Below are 19,312 nucleotides of genomic sequence, written 5' to 3' on the forward strand. Positions count from 1 at the left end.
TTATATATATAAAAATCATATTTACCATGTCTTGAAAGATTTAAACAAAAAAACCAACGTTGTACTTTGCAGTAAAAGAAATAGCAAATCTAAAGTTTCAGGAATCCAAGAATAAGCTTACTTTCATGAGTTCTTCACGATTTCGGATTTTGCTATAAAATGAATTCCTTCACTCAAACTAAATTAAAACTGCTAAACCGCTAATCTGTTACATGTGAGGCAGATGTCAAATTCACCGAAATAGGATCTAAGGGTATTCGGCCAATCGAGCTGTAGCAGCTTTGGTAAAAGAGTATAAGTTGAAGAGTTTGTGAATAAAGGTGTGCGCACACATAGTGAGCTGTAGGAAAATAGGCAGGGAGCAATGCCGGCTGGGGTATATGTTCTTGTATGTTGTCTGACTGTTTGATTTGAATGTGTTGTGTAAGTGTCCTGTTGAATGTTACATGTTTGGGCTTTGACACTTCACTGTGGTTGTTAACTGTGTGGTGTGTCCTGAAATGTTATATGTTTGGGCTGTGTGACATGCTTAATGCTTGTCAGTAGCTACCCACTTATTCATATATAGCAACTGACAACATAAGAAGTCTGGACATACTTTGATAGTAGTTGTAGAAGTATCCTTATTGATAATAGATAAACTAATTCATAGTGATAGAACAGTAGATGAACAGGTGCCTGCACATGTCTCACGAAAATAAAATGGGTGTATGATTGCTGACGGCAGAGCAATACTGCCAAACTTATGAGTTCTTGTGGCAAACTTGATTCAGTGTCTTGACGTGTATACGCTGTTTCGCTGACTTGATTGTCACAAGAAATAAAGTGTGTTTGATAAGATCCGACCATTTTATTACGGGAGGATCAGTATGTATGGATTCTGATGTGACTGATAAACCCATTCGTATCTTAAGCATAATCTAATACGTGAGACAACGCCCTGGCACACAATCAAAAAAAAAAAGAGAGAGCGGTTTTGTGTCCCCACAGTCCATAATGTAGAAAAGAGAGAAAAAAGCCTTTCTGATTTGGTGTGTGTGCTCATAGTGCAGAGTGTAGAGAAAAGAGAGAAAAGAAAGCCGTTTTGGTGTCACGGGTGTTGTGACTTACACACACACATTTCTGAATTGAGAAAGAAAATTATTTTAGAGGAAGCACTAGAGTTTAGATCCCACATTTGTTGATAGGCATTCATTTATTTCTTCACTTCTGATGAAGTTTCAACAATAAACAACAAACTTTGTATTATGAGAAAGAACCAGACTCATTCTTCAGGAATCCGAAAATAAGCTCTATTTTACGAGTTATGCACGAATTCGGATTCTCCTATAAAACGAATTCCTTAACTCTAACCAAGTTAAGACTGCTTTGTCCTTCATATTTATTCATGTCTAATCAAGTTTCAACGATATACAACGTTGTACTTTGTAGAATGAGAAAGAACTTCTTCAGCAATAAGCATCTTAAATACAGATTTTATAGCAAAATCTGTATTTCGTCATATGTCGATATGACGAAATACAGATTTTGCTATAAAATTAATTCCTTCTATCAGCCTGACTTAAAACTGTTTGTCCTCCTTATTTATCCACTTCAAATCAAGTTTCAACAATTAAAAAAATGTTGTAGTTTGAGAAAAAACAACTTCATCTTAAGCAATCAGTAGGGTAAGAAAGGGTAAGAAAAGGTGCAAATGCCAACCATACATCACTAAAAGGTGGAGCGGAAGTATTCGGCTGCAAGTAGGTGCGAATGCCTGACAATGTATGATCAAAAGAGGGAGCGGAGGTTTTCGGCTGCAAGGTCTGAATGTCCAACCATAATTTGTAAAAACCGGGGAAGAAAAGGCTCGAAAGCCCGACTATACACCATCAAAAGCGGGAGCGGAGGTGTTCGGCTGCAAGTAGGTGTGAATGTTCGACCATAATTTGTAAAAAGCGGGTAAGAAAAGGTTTGAATGCCCGACTATATATTAACCAAAGCAGGAGGAGAGGTCTTCGGATACGAGTGGGTGAGAATTTACAACCATAATCTATAAAATGCGGTGAAAAAAAAGGTGTGAATACCCCATAGAACACTAAAAGGTAGAGCGGAAGTGTTCGGCTGCAAGAAGGTGTGAATGTCTGACCATAGTTTGTAAAAAGCGGGTAAGAAAAGGTTCGAATGCCCGAACATACACCATCAAAGGAGGGAGCGGAGGTGTTCCGCTGTAAGAAGGTGTGAATGTCCGACCATAGTTGGCAAAAAGCAGGTAAGAAAAGGTTAAAATACCCGATTGTACACAATCAATAGCGGGAGCAGAGTTGTTCCACTACTAAAAGGTGTGAAAGTCCGACCATGGTTTGTAAAAAGCGGGTAAGAAAAGGTGTGAATGCCCGACAATGTATGATCAAAAGAGGGAGAGGAGGTTTTCGGCTGAAACAAGGTCTGAATGTCCATCCATATTTTGTAAAAATCTGGGAAGAAAAGGCTCGAAAGCCCGACTATACACCATCAACAGCTGGAGCGGAGGTGTTCAGCTGCAAGAAGGTCTGAATGTCCATCAATAATTGCTAGAAAACATGGAAGAGAATTTTCGAATATCAAACCGCACATGATCATAAGCGGGAGAGGAGGTGTTCAAATGCAAGAAGGTGTGAATGTCCACCCATAATTACTGCAAAATGGGTAAGAAAAGGTACGAATGCCCAACCATACATGATCCTAACAGGGAGCGGAGGTGTTTGGCTGCGACAAGGTGTGTATGTACACCCATAATTAATGAAAAGCGGGCAACAAGTAGGTTTGAATACCCATCATCAAAAGCAGGAGTGGATGTGTTCGGCTACAAGAAGGTTTGAATGTCTGACCATAGTTTGTAAAAAGCGGGTAAGAAAAGGTTCGAATGCCCGAACATACACCATCAAAGGAGGGAGCGGAGGTGTTCCGCTGTAAGAAGGTGTGAATGTCCAACCATAATTGGCAAAAAGCAGGTAAGAAAAGGTTAAAATACCCTATTGTACACAATCAATAGCGGGAGCAGAGTTGTTCCGCTACTAAAAGGAGGTTTTCGGCAGAAAGAAGGTCTGAATGTCCATCCATAATTTGTAAAAATCGGGGAAGAAAAGGCTCGAAAGCCCGACTATACACCATCAACAGCTGGAGCGGAGGTGTTCAGCTGCAAGACGGTCTGAATGTCCATCAATAATTGCTAGAAAACATGGAAGAGAATTTTCGAATATCAAACCGCACATAATCATAAGCGGGAGAGGAGGTGTTAAAATGCAAAAAGGTGTCAATGTCCACCCATAATTACTGCAAAATGGGTAAGAAAAGGTACGAATGCCCAACCATACATCATCAAAAGCAGGAGTGGATGTGTTCGGCTACAAGAAGGTTTTAATGTCCGACCATAGTTTGTAAAAAACGGGTAAGAAAAGGTTCGAATGCCCGAACATACACCATCAAAAGAGGGAGCGGAGGTGTTCCACTGTAAGAAGGTGTGAATGTCTGACCATAGTTGGTAAAAAGCGGGTAAGAAAAGGTGAAAATACCCGACTGTACACAATCAATAGCGGGAGCGGAGTTGTTCGGCTACTAAAAGGTGTGAAAGTCCGACCCTGGTTTGTAAAAAGCGGGTAAGAGAAGGTGCGAATGCCCGACAATGTATGATCAAAAGAGGGAGCGGAGGTTTTCGGCTGCAAGAAGGTCTGAATGTCCAACAATAATTTTGTAAAAACCGGGGAAGAAAAGGCTCGAAAGCCCGACTATACATCATCAAAAGCGGGAGCGGAGGTGTTCACCTGCAAGAAGGTCTGAATGTCCATCAATAATTGCTAGAAAACATGAAAGAAAATTTTCGAATATCAAACCACACATCATCATAAGCGGGAGAGGAGGTGTTCAGCTGCAAGAAGGTGTGAATGTCCGACCATAGTTTGTAAAAAATGGGTAAGAAAAGGTGCGAATGCTCAACCATACATCATCAAAAGCAGGAGTGGATGTGTTCGGCTAAATGAAGGTTTGAATGTCCGACCATAGTTCGTAAAATGCGGGTAAGAAAAGGTTCGAATGCCCAAACATACACCATCAAAAGAGGGAGCGGAGGTGTTCCGCTGTAAGACGGTGTGAATGTCCAACAATAGTTGGTATAAAGTGGGTAAGAAAAGGTTAAAATACCCGACTGTACACAATCAATAGCGGGAGCGGAGTTGTTCGGCTACAAGAAGGTGTGAAAGTCCGACCATGGTTTGTAAAAAGCGGGTAAGAAAAGGTTCGAATGCCCGAATATATACCATCAAAAGCGGAAGCGGAGGTGTTCGTCTGCAAGAAGGTGTGAATGTCCGACCAAAGTTTGTAAAAAGCAGTGAAGAAAAGTTTCGAATATCCAACCAAACATAATCAAAAGCGGGAGCGGAAGTGTTCGGCTGTGAGTAGGTGTGAATGTCAAACCATAATTGCTGAAAAATGTGTTAGAAAAGACTAGAATGCCGGACCATACATCATCAAAAGCGGGAAAAGTGGTGTTCGACTGCAAGTAGGTGTGAATGTCCAGTCATAATTACTCACAAACCGGTAAGAAAAGGTAGTATTGCCAGACCATACATTATCAAAACAGGGAGCGGAGGTGGTTCATCTGCAAGGTGTGAATGTCTGACTAAAGTTTATAAAAAGCGGGTAAGACAAGGTGCGAATGCCTGACAATGTATGATCAAATGAGGGAGCGGAGGTTTTCGGCTGCAAGGTCTGAATGTACAACCATAATTTGTAAAAACCGGGGAAGAAAAGGCTCGAAAGCCCGACTATACACCATCAAAAGCGGGAGCGGAGGTGTTCGGCTGCAAGTAGGTGTGAATGTTCGACCATAATTTGTAAAAAGCGGGTAAGAAAAGGTTTGAATGCCCGACTATATATTAACAAAAGCAGGAGGAGAGGTCTTCGGATAAGAGTGGGTGAGAATTTCCAACCATAATCAATAAAATGCGGTGAAAAAAAAGGTGTGAATACCCCATAGAACACTAAAAGGTGGAGCAGAAGTGTTCGGCTGCAAGAAGGTGTGACTGTTCGACTATATTTAGTGAAAAGCAGGTGAAGCAAGGTCTGAATGCCCAACCTTACATCATCAAAAACGAGATCAGAGGTGTTTGGCTGCAAGAAGGCCATAGTTTGCCAAAAGCGGGTAAGCTGCGAATGACCGACTAAATATCAACAAAAGTGGGGGCGGAGGTCTTCGGATGCAAGTGGGTGTGAATATCCCACCATACAAGTATGGTGGAGAGGAAGCTGTGAATGGCCGACCATAGTAAAAAGCGGGTGAGAAAAGGTGCGAATGTCCAATCATACATGATCAAAACAGGGAGCGGAGGTGTTTGGCTGCGACAAGGTGTGTATGTCCACCCATAATTAATGAAAAGCGGGCAACAAGTAGGTTTGAATACCCATCATCAAAAGCAGGAGTGGATGTGTTCGGCTACAAGAAGGTTTGAATGTCTGACCATAGTTTGTAAAAAGCGAGTAAGAAAAGGTTCGAGTGCCCGAACATACACCATCAAAAGAGGGAGCGGAGGTGTTCCGCTGTAAGACGGTGTGAATGTCCAACAATAGTTGGTAAAAAGCGGGTAAGAAAAGGTTAAAATACCCGACTGCACACAATCAATAGCGGGAGCGGAGTTGTTCGGCTACAAGAAGGTGTGAAAGTCCGACCATGGTTTGTAAAAAGCGGGTAAGAAAAGGTGCGAATGCCCGACAATGTATGATCAAAAGAGGGAGTGGAGGTTTTCGGCTGCAAGAAGGTCTGAATGTCCAACCATAATTTGTAAAAACCGGGGAAGAAAAGGCTCGAAAGCCCGACTATACACCATCAAAAGTGGGAGCGGAGGTGTTCAGCTTCAAGACGGTGTTCAGCTTCAAGACGGTCTGAATGTCCATCAATAAATGGCTAGAAAACATGAAAGAAAATTTTCAAATATCAAACTGCACATGATCATAAGCAGGAGAGGAGGTGTTCAGCTGCAAGAAGGTGTGAATGTCTACCCATAATTACTGAAAAATGGGTAAGAAAAAGTGCGAATGCCTAACCATACATCATCAAAAGAGGGAGCGGAGGTGTTCCGCTGTAAGACGGTGTGAATGTCCGACCATAGATGGTAAAAAGCGGGTAAGAAAAGGTTAAATTACCCGACTGTACACAATCAAAAGAGGGAGCGGAGTTGTTCAGCTAAGAGAAGGTGTGAAAGTCCGACCTTGGTTTGTAAAAAGCGGGTAAGAAAAGGTTCGTATGCCCGAATATACACCATCAAAAGCGGAAGCGGAGGTGTTCGGCTGCAAGATATTGTGAACGTCCGACCAAAGTTTGTAAAAAGCAGTTAAGAAAAGGTTTGAATATCCAACCATACATAATCAAAAGCGGGAGCAGAGCTGTTCGACTGCAAGTAGGTGTGAATGTCCAACCATAATTGCTGAAGAATGTGTTAGAAAAGGTAAGAATGCTGGACTATACATCATCAAAAGCGGTAGAGGTGGTGTTCGGCTGCAAAAAGGTGTGACTGTTCGACTAAAGTTTGTAAAAAGTGGGTAAGACAAGGTGCGAATGCCTGACAATGTATGATCAAAAGCGGGAGCGGAGGTGTTCAGCTGCAAGAAGGTCTACATGTCCATCAATAATTGCTAGAAAACATGAAAGAAACTTTTCGAAAATCAAACCGCACATGATCATAAGTGGGAGAGGAGGATTTCAGCTGCAAGGTGTGAATGTCCACCCATAATTCCTGAAAAATGGGCAAAAAAAAGGTGTGAATGCCCAACCATACATCATCAAAAGCAGGAGTGGAAGTGTTCGGCTACAAGAAGGTGTGAACGTCCAACCAAAATATGTAAAAAGAAGTTAAGAAAAGGTTCGAATATCCAACCAAACATAATCAAAAGCGGGAGCAGAGCTGTTCGACTGCAAGTAGGTGTGAATGTCAGATCATAATTTGCAAAAAGCTGATGAGAAAGGGTGAGAATGCCCGACTATACATCATCAAATGCGGGAGCGGAGTTGTTCGGCTGTGAGTAGGTGTGAATCTCCGACCATAATTGCTGAAAAATGTGTTAGAAAAGGTAAAAATGCCGGTCCATACATTATCAAAAGCGAGATAGGTTGTGTTCGGCTGCAAGTAGGTGTGAATGTCCAGCCATAATTACTCACAAACGGGTAAGAAAAGGTAGTATTGCCAGACCATATATGATCAAAACAGGGAGCGGAGGTGGTTCAGCTGCAAGAAGGTTTGAATGTCAAACTAAAGTTCAAATATATTAACAAAAGCGGGAGGAGAGGTCTTCGGATGAAAGTGGTTGAAAATTTCCAACCATAATATATAAAATGCGGTGAAAAAAAAGGTGTGATAGAACACTAAAAGGTGGAGCGGAAGTGTTCGGCTGCAAGAAGGTGTGAATGTCCGACTATATTTGGTGAAAAGCAGGTGAAGCAAGGTCTGAATGCCCAACCTTACATCATCAAAAGCAAGATCAGAGGTGTTTGGCTGCAAGAAGGCCATAGTTTGCCAAAAGCGGGTAAGGTGCGAATGTCCGACTAAATATCAACAAAATTTGGGGCGGAGGTTTTTGGATGCAAGTGGGTGTGAATATCCCACCATACAAGTATGGTGGAGAGGAAGCTGTGAATAGCCGACCATAGTTTGGAAAAAGCGGGTAAGAAAAGGTTTGAATGCCCGAACATACACCATCAAAAGAGGGAGCGGAGGTGTTCCGCTGTACGAAGGTGTGAATGTCCGACCATACTTGGTAAAAAGCGGGTAAGAAAAGGTTAAAATACCCGACTGTACACAATCAATAGCGGGAGCGGATGTGTTCGGCTACAAGAAGGTGTGACAGTCCGACCATGGTTTGTAAAAAGCGGGTAAGAAAAGGTGCGAATGTCCGACAATGTATGATCAAAAGAGAGAGCGGAGGTTTTCGGATACACGAAGGTTTGAATGTCCTACCATAGTTTGTAAAAAGCGGGTAAGAAAAGGTTCGAATGCCCGACTATACACCATAAAAAGCGGGAGCGGAGGTGTTCCGCTGTAAGACGGTGTGAATGTCCGACCATAGTTGGTAAAAAGCGGGTAAGAAAAGGTTAAAATACCCGACTGTACACAATCAATAGCGGGAGCGGAGTTGTTCGGCTACAAGAAGGTGTGAAAGTCCGACCATGGTTTGTAAAAAGCAGTTAAGAAAAGGTTCGAATATCCAACCAAACATAATCAAAAGCGGGAGCAGAGCTGTTCGACTGCAAGTAGGTGTGAATGTCCAGCCATAATTACTCACAAACGGGGGAAGAAAAGGTAGTATTGCCAGACCATACATGATCAAAACAGGTAGCGGAGGTTTGCTGCAAGGTGTTAATGTCTGACTATAGTTTGTAAAAAGCGGGTAAGACAAGGTGCGAATGCCCAACAATGTATGATCAAAAGAGAGAGCGGAGGTGTTCGGCTGCAAGGTCTGAATGTCCAACCATAATTTGTAAAAACCGGGTAAGAAAAGGCTCGAAAGCCCGACTATACATCATCAAAAGCGGGAGCGGAGGTGTTCAGCTGCAAGAAGGTGTGAATGTTCGACTAAAGTTTGTAAAAAGCTGGTAAGACAAGGAGCGATGTCCCGACATTGTATGATCAAAAGCGGGAGCGGAGGTGTCCGGCTGTGAGTAGGTGTGAATGTCCGACCATAATTGCTGAAAAATGTGTTAGAAAAGGTAAGAATACTGGACCATACATCATCAAAAGCGGGAGAGGTGGTGTTCGGCTGCAAGAAGGTGTGAAAGTCCGACAATGGTTTGTAAAAAGCGGGTAAAAAAAGGTTCAAATGCCCGAATATACATCATCAAAAGCGGAAGCGGAGGTGTTCGGATGCAAGAAGGTGTGAACGTCCGACCAAAGTTTGTAAAAAGCAGTGAAAAGCGAGAAAAAGCATTTCGTGAGTTCTGCATGATTTGGGATTTTGCTTATAAAATGCATTACTTCACTCAAACTATGTTAAAACTGATTTGTCCTTCATATTTACCATGTCTAGAAATATTTAAACAAAAAAACAACGTTGTACTTTGCAGTAAAAGAAAGAGCAAATCTAAAGTTTCAGGAATCCGAGTATAAGCCTGCTTTCATGAGTTCTGCACGATTTCGGATTTTGCTATAAAATGAATTGCTTTGCTCAAACCAAGTTAAAACTGCTTTGTCCTTCCATATTCATCAATGTCTAGATCGACTTCAACAAAGAAAAACATTGGACTTTGCAGTAGAAGAAGTTGAAATCCATCTACACATTGATAAATATGAAGGACAAAGCAGTTCCCACTTGCCCATAAGAAAATAAGCTTATTCTCGGATTCCTGATCCTTCAGTGTTGCTCTTTCTTCTACTGCAAAATACAATGTTGTTCTTTGTTGAAGTCGATCTAGACATTGATAAATATGAAGGAAAAAGCAGTTTTAACTTGGTTTGAGTGAATTAATTCATTTTATACATAAAATCCGAAATCGTGCAGAACTCATGAAAATAAGCTTATTCTCGGATTCCTAAAACTTTTGATTGGCTCTTTCTTTTACTGCAAAGTACAACGTTGTTTTTTTTGTTTAAATATATCGAGACATTGATAAATATGAAGGTAAAAGCCGTTTTAACATAGTTTGAGTGAAGGAATTGATTTTATAGATAAAATCCCAAATCATGCAGAACTCCTCAAAAGGGGCGTATGGCTTAATCACAAGTGTGGTTCTTTCTCATTCAGGGTAGTATGAGGAAGTTTATGCTTGAAATATATGTAGAAATGGGTACATATGAAGGACAAAGCAGTGTTAACTTAGTTTGAGTGAAGGAATTCATTTTATACATAAAATCCCAAATCATGCAGAACGTATGAAAAGAAGCTTATTCTCGGATTCCTGATCCTTCAGTTTTGCTCTTTCTTCTACTGCAAAATACAATGTTGTTCTTTGTTGAAGTCGATCTAGACATTGATAAATATGAAGGAAAAAGCAGTTTTAACTTGGTTTGAGTGAATGAATTCATTTTATACATAAAATCCGAAATCGTGCAGAACTCATGAAAATAAGCTTATTCTCGGATTCCGAAAACTTTTGATTTGCACTTTCTTTTACTGCAAAGTACAACGTTGTTTTTTGTTGAAATCTATCTAGACATTGATTACATTCACACCTACTTGCAGTCGAACACCTTCTCATCCACTTATGATCATGTGCGGTTGGGCTTTCGCACCTTTTCTTACCCATTTTTCAGTAATTATGGGTGGACATTCAGACCTTCTTGCAGCCGAAAACCTCCGCTCCTCTTTTGATCATACATTGTCGGGCATTCACACCTTGTCTTACCCGCTTTTTACAAACTTTAGTCGGACATTCAAACCTTCTTGCAGCTGAACCACCTCCGCTCCCTGTTTTGATCATATATGGTCTGGCAATAGTACCTTTTCTTACCCGTTTGTGAGTAATTATGGCTGGACATTCACACCTTCTTGCAGCTGAACACAACCTCTCCTGCTTTTGATGATATATGGTCCGGCCTTCTTACCTTTTCTAACACATTTTTCAGCAATTATGGTCGGACATTCACACCTACTCACAGACGAACACCTCCGCTCCCACATTTGATAGTGTATAGTCGGGCATTCTCACCCTTTCTCATCAGCTTTTTGCAAATTATGATCTGATATTCACACCTACTTGAAGTCGAACAGCTCTGCTCCCGCTTTTGATTAAGTTTGGTTGGATATTCGAACCTTTTCTTAATGCTTTTTACAAACTTTGGTCGGACGTTCACACCGTCTTGCAGCCGAACACCTCCGCTTCCGCTTTTGATGGTGTATAGTCGGGCATTCGAGCCTTTTCTTACCCACCTATTACTTACTATGGTTGGACATTCAAACCTTCTTGTAGCCGAACACATCCGCTCCTGCTTTTGATGATGTATGATTTGGCATTCGCACCTTTTCTTACCCATTTTTCAGTAATTATTGGTCGGACATTCAGACCTTCTTGCACCTGAACACCTCTGCTCCCGCTTTTGATGGTGTCTAGTCGGGCTTTCGAGCCTTTTCTTCACCGATTTTTACAAATTATGGTTGGACATTCAGACCTTGCAGCCGAAAACCTCCGCTCCCTCTTTTGATCATACATTGTCGGGCATTCGCCCCTTGTCTTACACGGTTTTTACAAACTTTAGTCATACATTCACACCTTGCAGCTGAACCAACTCCATTCCCTGTTTTGATCATGTGTGGTCTGGAAATACTACCTTTTCTTCCCCCGTTTGTGAGTAATTATGGCTGGACATTCACACCTACTTGCAGCCGAAAAACCACCTCTCCCGCTTTTGATGATGTATTGTCCGGCTTTCTAGTCTTTTCTATCACATTTTTCAACAATTATGATCTGACATTCACACCTACTTGCAGTCGAACAGCTCTGCTCCCGCTTTTGATTATGTTCGGTTGGATATTCAAACCTTTTCTTAACTGCTTTTTACAAACTTTGGTCGGACGTTCACACCTTCTTGCAGCCGAACACCCCCGCTTCCGCTTTTGATGGTATATATTCGGGTATTCGAACCTTCTCTTACCCGCTTTTTACAAACCATGGTTGGACTTTCATACCTTCTTGTAGCTGAACAACTCCACTCCTGCTTTTGATGATTTATGGTTGGACATTCGAATCTTTTCCTACCCATTTTTCAGTAATTATAGGTGGATATTCACATCTTCTTGCAGCTGAACACCTCCTCTCCCGCTAATGATCATGTAAGGTTTGATATTCGAAAATTTTCTTTCATGTTTTAAAGCAATTATTAATGGACATTCACACCTACTTGTAGCCGAACACCACCTCTCCCGCTTTTGATGATGTATGGACCGGCATTCTTACCTTTTCTAACACATTTTTCAGCAATTATGGTTGGAGAATCACACCTACTCACAGCCGAACAACTCCGCTCCCGCATTTGATGATGTATAGTCGGGATTTCTCACCCTTTCTCATCAGCTTTTTGCAAATTATTCTCTGACATTCACACCTACTTGCAGTCGAACAGCTCTGCTCCCGCTTTTGATTATGTTTGGTTAGATATTCGAACCTTTTCTTAACTGCTTTTTTACAAACTTTGGTCGGACGTTCACACCTTCTTGCAGCCGAACACCTACGCTTCCGGTTTTGATAGTGTATTTTCGGGCATACGAACCTTTTCTTACCCGCTTTTTACAAACCATGGTCGGACTTTCACACCTTCTCTTAGCTGAACAACTCCGCTCCCTCTTTTGATTGTGTACAGTCGGGTATTTTACCCTTTTCTTACCCGCTTTTTACCAACTATGATCGGACATTCACACCGTCTTACAGCGGAACACCTCCGCTCCCTCTTTGATGGTGTATGTTCGGGTATTCAAACCTTTTCTTACCCGCTTTTTCCAAACTATGGTCGGCTATTCACAGCTTCCTCTCCACCATACTTGTATGGTTGGATATTCACACCCACTTGCATCCGAAGACCTCTGCCCCAAATTTTGTTGATATTTAGTCGGACATTCGCACCTTACCCGCTTTTGGCAAACTATGGCCTTCTTGCAGCCAAACACCTCTGATCTCGCTTTTGATGATGTAAGGTTGGGCATTCAGACCTTGCTTCACCTGCTTTTCACCAAATATAGTCGGACATTCACACCTTCTTGCAGCCGAACACTTCCGCTTTTAGTGTTCTATGAGGCATTCACATATTTTTTTTCACCGTATTTTATAGATTATGGTTGGAAATTCTCACCCACTCTCATCCGAAGACCTCTCCTCCCGCTTTTGTTAATATATAGTCGGGCATTCGAACCTTTTCTTACCCGCTTTTTACAAATTATGGTCGAACATTCACACCTACTTGCAGCTGAATACTTCCGCTCCACCTTTTAGGTATGTATGGTTGGCATTTGCACCTCTTTTTATACTGATTGCTGAAGATTAAGTTGTTCTTTCTCAAACTACAAATTTTTTTTAATTGTTGTAACTTGATTTGAAGTGGATAAATAAGGAGGACAAACAGTTTTAAGTCAGGCTGATAGAAGGAATTAATTTTATAGCAAAATCTGTATTTCGTCATATGTCGAGAGATGCTTATTGCTGAAGAAGTTCTTTCTCATAATACAAAGTTTGTTGTTTATTGTTGAAACTTCATCAGAAGTGAAGAAATAAATGAATGCCTATCAACAAATGTGGGATCTAAACTCTAGTGCTTCCTCTAAAATAATTTCCTTTCTCAATTTAGAAATGTGTGTGTGTAAGTCACAACACCCGTGACACCAAAACGGCTTTCTTTTCTCTACACTCTGCACTATGAGCATACACACCAAATCAGAAAGGCTTTTTTCTCTCTTTTCTACATTATGGACAGTGGGGACACAAAACCGCTCTCTCTCTTTTTTTTTTTTTATCGTGTGCCAGGGCGTTGTCTCACGTATTAGATTATGCTTAAGATACGAATGGGTTTATCAGTCACATCAGAATCCATACATACTGATCCTCCCGTAATAAAATGGTCGGATCTTATCAAACACACTTTGTTTCTTGTGACAATCAAGTCAGCGAAACAGCGTATACACGTCAAGACACTGAATCAAGTTTGCCACAAGAACTCATAAGTTTGGCAGTATTGCTCTGCCGTCAGCAATCATACACCCATTTTATTTTCGTGAGACATGTGCAAGCACCTGTTCATCTACTGTTCTATCACTATGAATTAGTGATCTATTATCAATAAGGATACTTCTACAACTACTATCAAAGTATGTCCGGACTTCTTATGTTGTCAGTTGCTATATATGAATAAGTGGGTAGCTACTGACAAGCATTAAGCATGTCACACAGCACAAACATATAACATTTCAGGACACACCACACAGTTAACAACCACAGTGAAGCGTGTCAAAGCCCAAACATGTAACATTCAACAGGACACTTACACAACACATTCAAATCAAACAGTCAGACAACATACAAGAACATATACCCCAGCCGGCATTGCTCCCTGCCTATTTTCGTACAGCACACTATGTGTGCGCACACCTTTATTCACAAACTCTTCAACTTATACTCTTTTACCGAAGCTGCTACAGCTCGATTGGCCGAATACCCTTAGATCCTATTTCGGTGAATTTGACATCTGCCTTACATGTAACAGATTAGCGGTTTAGCAGTTTTAATTTAGTTTGAGTGAAGGAATTCATTTTATAGCAAAATCCGAAATCTTGAAGAACTCATGAAAGTAAGCTTATTCTCGGATTCCTGAAACTTTAGATTTGCTCTTTCTTTTACTGCAAAGTACAACGTTGTTTTTTTTTTGTTTAAATCTTTCTAGACATGGTAAATATGAAGGACAAAGCAGTTTTAACATAGTTTGAGTGAAGGAATTCATTTTATAGATAAAATCCCAAGAGTCTGCTGAGAAAAGAGAGTGAATGCGAAGTAGACTTTAACACGGCTCTGGGAGCGAGCCGAGTGTGGGCTAACCGGGAGAATTGCTTGAAAGAAACGCGACACCGAATGAGCGGTCAGAACAAAGCCTCAATACGGTGTTCCCGTGGTGTTTTTGTTGCTGCCTTGTCGATTGCACAGGGGCAAGCGTTTCAACCAAGCAACGCTCACCATGGGGAAGGTGGCTATGGCAACTAGCCTGATGCCCTGCTCCCGCAGTGACGGATAATCGTACTCTGGTTTCTCTTCATAACATACAAGTCTTTCGCCTTTTACTAAAGACTTTCGTGGAGAGCAGCACTAATGAGTTGTTTCTATTTTTGGCAGGCTTTACCTTTGCAGGTGAAGCCCTTTCTGTCTGTGCAAAAGAAATCTTGTTACTGTGCAGAGTGACTTCTCTGAGTAGAGTCGCCTTACTTGTTGCGATTGTGCCGATGTTCGAAGCTGGAGTGCAAAGTTGTTGCTTGAATGGTGCTTGCTGGAGCATGCGGGAGTGCAAAGTTATACCATTTAAAAGGGCTGAAGAGTGCTCAGTGCAGCGGGTGGGCGGAGGTGCAATGTGACACTCTGGCCACCTATGGCCATAAAAAGAACACTGCTACAAGTGCGCATTGTGCCAGCAAGGGCCCTCGGACCTGAAACAGTGGACAGTTATCGCTTCTCGGTCTTTTGGCTAAGATCAAGTGTAGTATCTGTTCTTATCAGTTTAATATGTCCTCTATACGAGGACTACATATTAAATGGATTTTTAAGAATAGGAGTTGAAAAAGAAGCTTGCTCCGTTCACTCCAAGCATTGACCCAGTACTGCAGTGCCGCTGGGAACGGTGCGCTCTTCTCTGCTCTTGTGAAAAAGCAAACAGCGGTGCAGGATGGAAGTTTCAGGGAGCCCAAGATGAAACTTTCTTTTAATCTGCTGAGAAAAGAGAGTGAATGCGAAGTAGACTTTAACACAGCTCTGGGAGCGAGCCGAGTGTGGGCTAACCGGGAGAATTGCTTGAAAGAAACGCGACACCGAATGAGTGGTCAGAACAAAGCCTCAATACGGTTTTCCCGTGGTGTTTGTGGCTGCCTTGTCTTTTGCACAGAGTAAAAGACAAGGCAGCCATCGAATAGGGCCCAATTGTTCCTACTTGGTCAGCCGAGGAGCAAGGGGGGGGAGCAAGCGTCTCAACCAAGCAAATCTCACCAAGTAGGAACAATCGGGCCCTATTCGATGGCTGCAACACCTGAAAGAGATATTGATGCGAGACCCGATCAAAAGCTTTTTCAAAGTCTAAATTTAAGATGACAAGCCGGGTGTTTCTGTCTCTAGCGTAAACAATGATGTCTCGAATCAGTACGAGGCTGTCGGTGAGTTGTCTCTCTGAGATGGCACAAGCCTGGTCTGGGTGAATTACCTCCTCTAAAACAGAGGACATCCGTGTCGTTAAAACCTTGCTAAAAAGTTTACAGTCAAAGTTTAAAAATGTGATGGGCCTCCAATTCTTTAGGTCAGTCTTATCATTTTTATCAGAAGTGAAGAAATAAATGAATGCCTATCAACAAATGTGGGATCTAAACTCTAGTGCTTCCTCTAAAATAATTTCCTTTCTCAATTTAGAAATGTGTGTGTGTAAGTCACAACACCCGTGACACCAAAACGGCTTTCTTTTCTCTACACTCTGCACTATGAGCACACACACCAAATCAGAAAGGGTTTTTTCTCTCTTTCCTACATTATGGACTGTGGGGACACAAAACCGCTCTCTCTTTTTTTTTTTATCGTGTGCCAGGGCGTTGTCTGACGTATTAGATTGTGCTTAAGATACGAATGGGTTTATCAGTCACATCAGAATCCATACATACTGATCCTCCCGTAAGAAAATGGTCGGATCTTATCAAACACACTTTGTTTCTTGTGACAATCAAGTCAGCGAAACAGCGTATACACGTCAAGACACTGAATCAAGTTTGCCACAAGAACTCATAAGTTTGGCAGTATTGCTCTGCCGTCAGCAATCATACATCCATTTTATTTTCGTGAGACATGTGCAGGCACCTGTTCATCTACTGTTCTATCACTATGAATTAGTTTATCTATTATCAATAAGGATACTTCTACAACTACTCTATCAAAGTATGTCCGGACTTCTTACGTTGTCAGTTGCTATATATGAATAAGTGGGTAGCTACTGACAAGCATTAAGCATGTCACACAGCCCAAACATATAACATTTCAGGACACACCACACAGTTAACAACCACAGTGAAGCGTGTCAAAGCCCAAACATGTAACATTCAACAGGACACTTACACAACACATTCAAATCAAACAGTCAGACAACATACAAGAACATATACCCCAGCCGGCATTGCTCCCTGCCTATTTTCCTACAGCTCACTATGTGTGCGCACACCTTTATTCACAAACTCTTCAACTTATACTCTTTTACCGAAGCTGCTACAGCTCGATTGGCCGAATACCGAATAATCCTAATTCGGTGAATTTGACATCTGCCTTACATGTAACAGATTAGCGGTTTAGCAGTTTTAATTTAGTTTGAGTGAAGGAATTCATTTTATAGCAAAATCCGAAATCGTGAAGAACTCATGAAAGTAAGCTTATTCTCGGATTCCTGAAACTTTAGATTTGCTATTTCTTTTACTGCAAAGTACAACGTTGGTTTTTTTGTTTAAATCTTTCTAGACATGGTAAATATGAAGGACAAAGCAGTTTTAACATAGTTTGAGTGAAGGAATTCATTTTATTGATAAAATCCCAAGAGTCTGCTGAGAAAAGAGAGTGAATGCGAAGTAGACTTTAACACGGCTCTGGGAGCGAGCCGAGTGCGGGCTAACCGGGAGAATTGCTTGAAAGAAACGCGACACCGAATGAGCGGTCAGAACAAAGCCTCAATACGGTTTTCCCGTGGTGTTTTTGTTGCTGCCTTGTCTTTTGCACAGAGTAAAAGACAAGGCAGCCATCGAATAGGGCCCGATTGTTCCTACTTGGTCAGCCGAGGAGCAAGGGGGGGGGGGCAAGCGTCTCAACCAAGCAAAGCTCACCATGGGGAAGGTGGCTATGCCAACTAGCCTGATGCCCTGCTCCCGCAGTGACGGATAATCGTACTCTGGTTTCTCTTCATAACGTACAAGTCTTTCGCCTTTTACTAAAGACTTCTGTGGAGAGCAGCACTAATGAGTTGTTTCTATTTTTGGCAGGCTTTACCTTTGCGGGTGAAGCCCTTTCTGTCTGTGCAAAAGAAATCTTGTTACTGTGCAGAGTGACTTCTCTGAGTAGAGTCGCCTTACTTGTTGCGACTGTGCCGATGTTCGAAGCTGGAGTGCAAAGTTGTTGCTTGAATGGTGCTTGCTGGAGCGTGCGGGAGTGCAAAGTTATACCATTTAAAAGGGCTGAAGAGTGCTCAGTGCAGCAGGTGGGCGGAGGTGCAAAGTGACACTCTGGCCACCTATGGCCATAAAAAGAACAGGGGTGTTAGCGGACAAGTGCGCATTGTGCCAGGAAGGGCCCTCGGACGTGAACCAGTGGACAGTTGTCGCTTCTCGGCCTTTTGGCTAAGATCAAGTGTAGTATCTGTTCTTATCAGTTTAATATCTGATATGTCCTCTATACGAGGACTACATATTAAATGGATTTTTAGCAATAGGAGTTGAAAAATTAGCTTGCTCCGTTCACTCCAAGCATTGACCCCGTACTGCAGTGCCGCTGGGAACGGTGCACTCTTCTCTACTCTTGTGAAAAAGCAAACAGCGGTGCAGGATGCAAGTTTCAGGGAGCCCAAGATGAAACTTTCTTTTAGTCTGCTGAGAAAAGAGAGTGAATGCGAAGTAGACTTTAACACGGCTCTGGGAGCGAGCCGAGTGCGGGCTAACCGGGAGAATTGCTTGAAAGAAACGCCATACCAAATGAGCGGTCAGAACAAAGCCTCAATACGGTGTTCCCGTTGTGTTTTTGTTGCTGCCGCTGTTTGCTTTTTCACAAGAGCGCACCTGTTGAGGGGGGGCCTGGGGGGGCCTGGGTGATGGTGGGTCTCAGGCCCGGGCTGCTGCGACTGGTGTGACCGGGTGGTTTGTTTGTTTGTTTTTTGTTGTTGTTTGTTTGTTTTTTGTAGAGGTCCTCCGGAGTGGGGTTGGGTTGAGTGGGGTGGGGCGGGATGGGTACCTTCTGGGGGTACAGTAGCTCCCAGAATATGGTCGCTGCAGGCCCCGAGCCTGGTGGACATCAGGCCCTCCTGTCCTGTGTTGGCTCCCTGGTAGCGGGGATGCCTATTGCAGCCAGTGGATGTATGGGACATGAAAGTGTGTGTGGTAATGATTGGGCCTGGATCTTGGACTTGCTGTCGCCTGGCCTGCCTGTGCTTCTCCCGATGGGGGGGGCGGCGTGGCCTCTCTCCGCTGCTCGCGACTTCACCCACCTGTGGGCACGTCTTGACTCCCAGGGCACTTGGCCAGGGGTGCTGGGGCAGGCACTGACCCACTGTGTGGCTGTCTGGGGCGCTTGGCCCTCCTGGGTATTGGGTGGGGCCTCTGCCGGGGGGTTTGGGGGCGCTCGGGCTCCTGGGGCCCGGATCCAGTGCACGGCCCATGTCTGGGCGGCTGGGGCCTGGCGACGTCGGTGGGCTGTTGCCCCTGGCTCCCGGAAGGCCTCTGCCCTATGCTTATGGGGGCTCTTTCCGGGGGCTTCCTCTGTAGTCTTCTGGGTGGATGCGTGGTTGCCCCTGCGGTGGGCTTCCTGGGTTCTGTGCTCTGTGGGGGCTGCTGGTGGCCTGGGTCTTGTGGCCCTCTCTGCCTGCTTCTGATTGCTTGGGGGGGATTGTGGCCCTGTGGATTG

General features: G+C 42.9%; 4 non-coding genes across 4 annotated transcripts; all 4 read left to right on the top strand.

The window, feature by feature from the left end:
- The first annotated feature begins 14,710 nt into the window (after positions 1-14,710).
- LOC140285808 (U5 spliceosomal RNA) lies at positions 14,711-14,824 on the top strand. The gene has a single exon (XR_011910757.1). It is a non-coding gene; the product is annotated as a U5 spliceosomal RNA (small nuclear RNA).
- A 308-nt stretch (positions 14,825-15,132) lies between these two features.
- LOC140285797 (U2 spliceosomal RNA) lies at positions 15,133-15,316 on the top strand. Its single transcript, XR_011910748.1, has one exon. It is a non-coding gene; the product is annotated as a U2 spliceosomal RNA (small nuclear RNA).
- A 2,270-nt stretch (positions 15,317-17,586) lies between these two features.
- On the top strand, positions 17,587-17,700 carry LOC140285805 (U5 spliceosomal RNA). The gene has a single exon (XR_011910754.1). It is a non-coding gene; the product is annotated as a U5 spliceosomal RNA (small nuclear RNA).
- Positions 17,701-18,016: 316 nt separating this feature from the next.
- LOC140285826 (U2 spliceosomal RNA) lies at positions 18,017-18,207 on the top strand. Its single transcript, XR_011910773.1, has one exon. It is a non-coding gene; the product is annotated as a U2 spliceosomal RNA (small nuclear RNA).
- The last annotated feature ends 1,105 nt before the right edge of the window (positions 18,208-19,312 follow it).

Source organism: Leuresthes tenuis, unplaced genomic scaffold (genome assembly GCF_036924035.1).
Source record: "Leuresthes tenuis unplaced genomic scaffold, fLeuTen1.0.hap1 SCAF_57, whole genome shotgun sequence".
NCBI classification, from domain to species: Eukaryota; Metazoa; Chordata; class Actinopteri; order Atheriniformes; family Atherinopsidae; genus Leuresthes; species Leuresthes tenuis.